The 8,144-nt window shown below is 34.0% G+C and overlaps 1 pseudogene; it reads right to left on the reverse strand.

The window, feature by feature from the left end:
• Window positions 1–6,274: 6,274 nt before the first annotated feature.
• On the reverse strand, window positions 6,275–7,800 carry LOC124973099 (fibroblast growth factor receptor substrate 2-like; annotated as a pseudogene).
• Window positions 7,801–8,144: the final 344 nt, after the last annotated feature.

The raw sequence follows: 8,144 nt of genomic DNA on the forward strand, positions 1-8,144 counted from the left end.
TTCCTGATAAGAAATATGTGGGTAGTGCTTTTTACCTTTTTTCTATTTTATGTAATATTGAAATATAATAGTGAAGTTGCAGCTTCAAGTATAAAGTACTTTTTTCCACTGAATGATTTGAGTAAGTGATTGATATATGTCATCATTTATTATATCTTTAATATTTCCTACAATCAGAAATACATACTATAAAACTACAGTACAGTACCACTTTCATAATGAAAAAGTCAATACTAATACATTCTACTATTATGCCTCTTACAACTGAGTACTCAGATTATTTTCAAGTTTTACTACTTGCCTGATATTGTCTTTTATAAAAAAATGTTCCATTCAGATCAATGAATTGAACATAATTTTGTATTTTGTAGACAACTTCAGATTCAAACATTCCTTATTCTTTCCTTGACCTTCATTACTGTGATTCTTTTAGAGGATAATGTTTGTAGGATGTACCTAAGATGGTTTTATCTACTGCCTAAGATAGATTTATTTATGACTGAGACCAAATTACAGTTTTGACAAGAGTATCACAAAAGTGATATTGAGATTTTTTCTTTAATTCCCATCATGTGCCTTATAGTTTTAATTTCTACAATACTCCTGATAATAACATTGATTACTAAAAATGGTATCTGCTGTGTTTCTCTTATGTGGGGTCATCCTTTCCTTTTAAGATTATTTAGTTTTCTGTGGGGAAATAATTTGAGACTATGTAAATGTTATTCAGCCAAAATTCAATGAATTCATTTTTTTTTAAATACACAGACCCCTGGTTTATCTTACTGAATTTACTATAATTTGTTAATATTGTAAAAACTTATTTTTCTTTCAAAAGTACTGTATTTTGACAATTTTAGCTTCATAGAAAATTTGTCAATGGAAGCACAAAGAATTCTGAGAAGCATTCCCCCAAAATTAACATTTTTATTAACTATATTTATTTCTCTTGTTCTAATAAATACAGGTATATAACAATGTTTACTTTATTCTGAATCATTTCTAAGTTGCAGACATGATGCCTTTTTATTGTGAAATATTTCTATTTGTATAAACAAGGAATTATTTATTTATGGTGTAATAATCAAATTTTAAAATATACATTTTAAATTTCCATTGCACAAATCTTATTCAGAATTTGCCAATTACTTCAACAATGTTTTTTATAACCAAAATAAACACAAGCTTGAGAAATTTTACGTTGCATTATTGGACTTGTTTCTTTTGCTCTTTTATTCTAGGGCAGTTCCTTAATCTTTCTGGACTCTTTTTGGTATTTATGCTTTAGAAGGGGTATCTTGGTAATTCTGCAGCTTTTCCTTCAGTTTAGAATCATGTGATGTTTCCTCATGAGTGGATTCCAGTGATTTGATAAAAAATATCATGAATGGAATTTCATGTTCTTATAATGCAGCATATTCCAGCTGCACTGACAGACATGGTCAAGAATTGAGAAAAACTTTGGGGAATATTTGACATCTGCTAGGACATAAAGTTAGCATCCATGCTTGAGTGAGTAAATATTCAAGGTCCTTAATCACACAGCACAAGAAAATATGCAATTATGTAATGTGACTTTATTCTATCACTGGTCAATATTAACTCATTATTTGATTAATGAATATCTACCAGGGTGGTTCAATAGTAAATAAATTATTATTTAAACATTGTATTGCATAAATATTTTGTGAGGGGATAAGTTGGACTCTTTAAATATTTGGTTGCTTCTTAAACCTTCACCCACTAGAATTATATTTCATTCATGGTTCTTATTTTTGTCAAATTTTACTATTATGGTAGTCAAATAATGACTTTTTATTCTTTCTACATAAATAAATACAATGAAGTAAATGAACAAATGGGGAGAAGGGAAAGTTTATCATTTTGTGAAGAAAATGTCCATTTTATTGTGTGACATGGGATATTTCAGGAATATTGATGTACAGTGTTCATTTATGTGAACTGATTACAATTCACTTATTCACATAACAGTTGATGGACTTTGGGCTAGGTCTAGATTGGGATTATTATAAACTTTTCAGTGTGAACATCCTAGAGGGAGACTTCTTTGGTGAATGTATGTGCACATTTTTGTTGAGCTTAGCAATATATTTTAAGAAAAAACATAGGCCTACAAAGATTATATATACTATGATACTTCAGTATGATAATTTTACAAATATAATCACACTTCAGTATGATCCTTCAACTTCACATGATGTCATTTTTAAATTTTTTAAAAAATTTTTGGACCAAGGATTGAACACAGAGGTATTTAATCACTAAGTAACATCCCCAGCTCTTATTAAAATTTTACTTAGAGACAGGGACTCACTTAGGGTCTTGCTACATTGCTGAGGCTGACTTTGAACTCACAATTCTGCCTTAGCATACTAACATGCTTGAATTATGTTTACATGCCATCACACCTAGCATGATGCCATTTTTCAGTTAAAAGTGGCTAAAAACAGATTAGTAAAATATTAGATCAATACATATGTATAGAGTGTGCATATTCAAATTATACATATGGGACTCTGATTCATTTTTACTTTGTTGATCAGATGGTGGGGAAAGAGAAGCAGGGATAAATGAGTATTGTAACTTTTGCATTGTACAATTAATTATGTCATGGGTAAATATTTTAAATACACAAATATGGTCTTGAATGGAACAAGAGAAGAATGTGTTCTAAGTTAAAGATTTTTATTTTTAATTTTTAAAACATGTGTAGGGCTACCCAAATAAAGTATAATATCAGAACTAAAATGTTCTGAAAAATAACCAGTCTAAAGGACTGAACTCACATTTGAGAAAAGCAAACACCAAGAAGTTTAAGTGAATTGGACATGAGCCAGTCAGATATTTTTTTACTTAATATTTGTAAAAAAGTGAATGTTTTTTCATACCAATGCCTTTATTCAATTTTGGCAAACATCAAGGAAAGGTAATTAGTACCATATACCTCACATATCAGAAATATGAATGAGATGTCAATACATCAGTTACTTCTGAATGATGCCTCTGATGGTATGCCTATTTCACAAATATATGTATTTATACACACACACTACACATTGCACAAGACACTTGGGCATTATGGGTCAGGAACAGCACAGGGGGAAACTGGGAAGTACTTTTCAGTTTGTTAAAACCTTTATGTTGAGGCAAATACCTGATGGCACATAGTTGTGAAATTATGAAAACATAAGGCCCCTGTCCCATTTTTTTAGAACATTATTGAGGTACATTTTTCTATTCTGTGCCACAGAGTTTGGGAAGTGGGTGGGGAGATAAACATCAGTTTGACTTACTCTAATAACATTGAACAGGAAGGCAGTTGTAAACATTAATCTATAAAAATGAAAACTGCTTGGCAAATATTTGTAAGTCCCAAATGCGATCTATTCTGGAGTATACTGGGAAGTGAAAAGCTTTTTACTGAGTCTTCAAGAGTAAAGTGTGTATCTCATCACTCCACAGCAGCAATCAATAAAAGGAACTCTTTGCCAATCTTTATGGAGAGGGTGAAGGCACCATATTTTCATTTTAAAAAGGAAAATGAAACAAATAAAACACTAAGAATAGCACAGGTAATATTTCCATATCAGTTTCCACCCCTGGTCTGGGATATTGTTGTGATCAATATGAATAAAAGAGGGTTCTACTTGGGAAAACCAAATGAACAATGGTTATATTTCTGAAACCAAAAAGTAGGATCACATGGTCTATGAACAGAACCAAATATCTAAAACTAGGTTCATCTCAGAAAATCAGAGACATATGGCCACATTTACATGCCAATAAATTATTGCAATCTAAAATGCACCTGGTAATAGGTACACTCTTCTGGGACAGGGCCTACTACCCGTTACTAGCCTACCATGAAGGACAAGTAGTATTCTAACTTACTTTTTATTAAATAGTAATACAGGTGACTTCCAGAATACATCCAGAATTAACACCAGTTGTATATCGCTTCCTAATATTCTTATAGTACCTTAAAATCAACTTCTTAGCAGACAAATTGGTCCCATTTTCATTTTTAAAGCACACAGTATTTAAAGCATAAATTGCACTGATTATATTAGTTACCTAAAAAAAATATAAAACTAATTTGAATGTGGAGGGAAAAGTGAAAAAGATGAGAAAAAGAAAGAATAAAGTATCCAACCTCCAAAATGAATAAACAGATCAGTCCTTTCATTTGGAGATTTATATCCTGTGTTTGCTTGTTTCAAAGAAAACTATGTGCATTTGTTCCATCATAATTCTTCTTCCACATTACAAAAACCATTACATAAATTTGGCACAATTAGCAAACTACTCAGAAGAAAGGATAAAAGTAACAACATATTAATTATCAAAACTGTAATCAGGGAAACTGCACATCTATACCACTGCTCTTTTTAAGAGAAGAGTGAACATTTTAGTAAGCACCAAGTTTACAGGGGGGGAAAAGGAAAGACAAAATTCTGCTATGCTAATAAAACAATGGCACTGAAAATGACAAAGACACCTGTAGCATTTTTTTATAATGGTCCCACTCTATTGTTCCGCTAATCCATTCATTCTTCTATCACTAGCTTATTTATTGGATAAATTGGATGTTACCTAACTGAAATGTTTTCATACTGAATTAACCGTAGTTACAGCTGGTGGATCCAGATCACAACCTCAAACTTCCTTATATTTAGACAAAAAACATTAAAATAATTTGCAAGGTTATCTAACCTTCTTTCTACTCTATCTTCTCTTGTATTTTCTAGTGTTTGGAATATGGAACATTGATTTTCCAAGAGTTTGACATCTGAACTCTCCTCGGTATATATAAACTTCAGTTTACTTTAAACTCTAAATTATGACACAATCTCATTACTACAAGACTTCAACTTACCTGCTGTGCTGGCAACAATATTAACATTCCACTGAAATCAATGGATAATCAGAGATTTCACTACAAATGAAAGGACAGCAGAGCCAAGGAACAGCAGAGTGGGCAAGAGTACAACTGCAGCAGTGTAGCTGATGGAATCCCTGCTAAAGTGCTGAGGAGGGTGCCCACAAAGAAAACAGTACCTTTAGGGAATTTTGCATGTTGAAAGAAATTTTCTTTCTTTTTTTTTTTTCTCAGCTGCTAAAGATACCACATATGGACAGAAGTGAAATTTAAAATTGAGAGAATGTTTTTTCAACTTGAAAAGTAAATAGCACATAAATAAATACTGATCAAGGGCAACCCTGTTATAGAATAACAGTAGGTTCCAAATGAACCTTCAAAACCATAATCTGATGAAAATGCAAACTAAATAACAATTAACACATAATCCAATTTCAAAACTATATACAAACTCAAACATCTTAAATTAAAAAAAATAACATTAAGCAACAAAATATGACATCCCAAACACCAAAGGAAGAAACTGAAGTTAAATGGGAACCTAATGACACAAATGCCTCCAGAAAACAATGTGTAATCAATAATGTACAGAAGAGAAACTTCAACAGATCTTGGTTCAGATTTTCAAAAATGTTTTTGGGTAAAGTGACCTGAGACTGATTCTTAAGCCTACTGTAATTCTGAGTAAGATATCTGGACATGCTCTTCAAATGACATCATGAAATGAGTAAACAGAAAATCTTGTCTCCTGTCTGCCTTTCAGCACACCAACAGCAAACTACATTCATGACACAGACTCTTCCTAGTAACATTGAAGGCAAAGGAGCTGACTGCTATCAAAGGAGGTGTGGTATTTCTCTTTCCTTTATATATGTTTTGGCTCAAGTCAAAAAGTCTTTAATTAATGAAATAAAAGATTCCTCATGTTAACATGCTGGAAGCCACGTACTGTGAACAGTGAATCTGCAAATATTACTTTCAAAGGCTAGAGTTATCTGTTAGCAATGCACATTATCAAGAGGCTTTATGAAAATGTTTAAGTGCCAACCATGACATAGACATGAAAGATACACATAAGTCCAGAATGTTGAATAAAACTCAACCAGCATGTAATTCATTTCAACTTTCATTTTAAATAGGCACTGTGAAAATGGGAATGCTGCTATACAATAATGAGTAGTATATAATAAAATTAGTGTTCTTTAAGGAGTACCTGCTCTACATTAATTCCCTTTAGTTAGATGCACATGAAATATTTGGAAAATTTTTTTTATCAGTCTATAAAAGGAGTTAGTGTAGAAATGAAAATGAAGAACTTGCATCTTCATTTTTAAAAACTTCACAAAGGTGCAAACAACATAATGCTTTCCAGGCTCACATAGGCAAATCAGTACTATTATGTCTAGTTTTCATAGATGTACCATCATCTTGTGGCAGTTCTTTCTGCAAATTTGACATAGCAGCAGTTCTCTCGATGTCTATCACAGCATACAACTCTGTGTGCCTGGTAGGGGTTTGTGGAAGGGGAGTGGTAGGAGTTTTTGGAGTCTGAGGGTTGTCAGAGTCACTGCCACCTTCCAAGTCAACCTGTATGTAATTGAGCTGCCTGTGTTCTAAACTTGGGTGCCTGATATCAAAGTTAAAGACTGTTGGTATACAATCCCGACACCTTGAATATTCTGTTTTGTGAGCACTTGCCAGCACTGTTACATTCTCCGTATTTACATAGTTATGTATTGGATCTAGATTATTATGGTAGCCATTGAGAGATGAAGTCTTTGGTCCTAAATTGTCATCTTCATCCCTACTTAGCTTGCGGGCTTCCCAAACTGGAGGCAAAGATGGTAAATTTTCATAGTTTAATAATGAAGCTCTTTTCTGAGCTGAGTTGTTGATATTCTGGGTATCTGAGGTACTGGTAGGTGTCAGACGACCTCTCCTGACCCCTGAGGCACTAGAGATAGATAGCCCATTTACATTTTCATATACCAGTTTGTTAACAGAGGGTGCATCTCTTTGTTCATCACTGTCATAGCCAGTGTCCCATTCTGTGTTATTTGCACCACTTGCACTAACTTGATCTCTTCCAAGTTGCTCCAGTTTCTCTTTTTCCATTAATTGCTTCTGAACAGGGGTTGGTCCTAAAACAAATTTGACTTCTTCAGGTTCCAGAAGAATCTGAGGGTCCCTGTCTTCAATACTACTTGGTTCTTCTTTTGGTGTGTTGCATTCAGTGTTAGAAATTCTTGCCTCCAAAGGGACATGCACACTTGTGCAGTTTTTTCACTCTTCCTGTACACCTGTAGTGTTGACAAAGGTACGTATTTGTTCCTCAGCCACAGACAAAGGATGTGTATATTCTTCACCAACTGAAGGTAAGCGAGCACTTCCACAGAAGGATGTCTGCTTGAAGGATGAGATGAAGCATCTCCAAATGAGGGATATCAGGGACATCCATTAGGTAAATTCTGAGCAGCAAACCCTGGGGTCATAGGTGTTTGAGGTGTTCTGGGGACTTCCAATTCTGTCTGATGATTATTCCTTTCTACAACTGGCTTTTCCACCACATTTATACTATTGTTCTGCATAATCTCTTGCAACATGTTAAATAATTATTCCGCACGAGCACACTTAAAGGCAAAGATTCCTTGTCCAGTTTGACACCTTCGGCCACTTTCAAAAGAAAAGAGATTCAAGTCATAGGCATAGTGTTGCAGGCAGAGGTAGTGCCATTTTACTGAATCATGCTTTCGGGTATATAGAATCAGTTCTGTGTCTGTAAGTTCCATTTTGCCAGAACCTAAGTCATTCCCATCATCATCCATATTAATGACCTTAAACATATTCCGATGGTTATCTGGGACTGTGTCTTTATCTGGACAGCTACAACAGCTACCCATGGCTTTTTCAGAATACCATGTGAGCACTAGATCTGGCCATTAATATTCTTAGCCTCTGCTGCTGCATCAGGAGTTTAATCATACTTCAAAATACCATGTTTTCTTTGTTTGCTGACTTAACATTGTGGAAATCTCTTCTGATGAAAACAGATACAATTTTGTTCTAATCTGGTTGAAAAGCCATAGATGCATCTTACTTTATGACAAATGGACTGTTTCATCACCTTTGTATTTAGGCATCTACTTCTTAATGGTCATTTTGTTGGCCCGGCACTGGGAGGACACAGGACGTGGGTGGGCAGCCATGGACCTCCAAACTCTGACCCGGGCTGGAGCCCCTGCTC

This window comes from Sciurus carolinensis, assembly GCF_902686445.1.
Source record: "Sciurus carolinensis chromosome 14 unlocalized genomic scaffold, mSciCar1.2 SUPER_6_x, whole genome shotgun sequence".
NCBI lineage: Eukaryota > Metazoa > Chordata > Mammalia > Rodentia > Sciuridae > Sciurus > Sciurus carolinensis.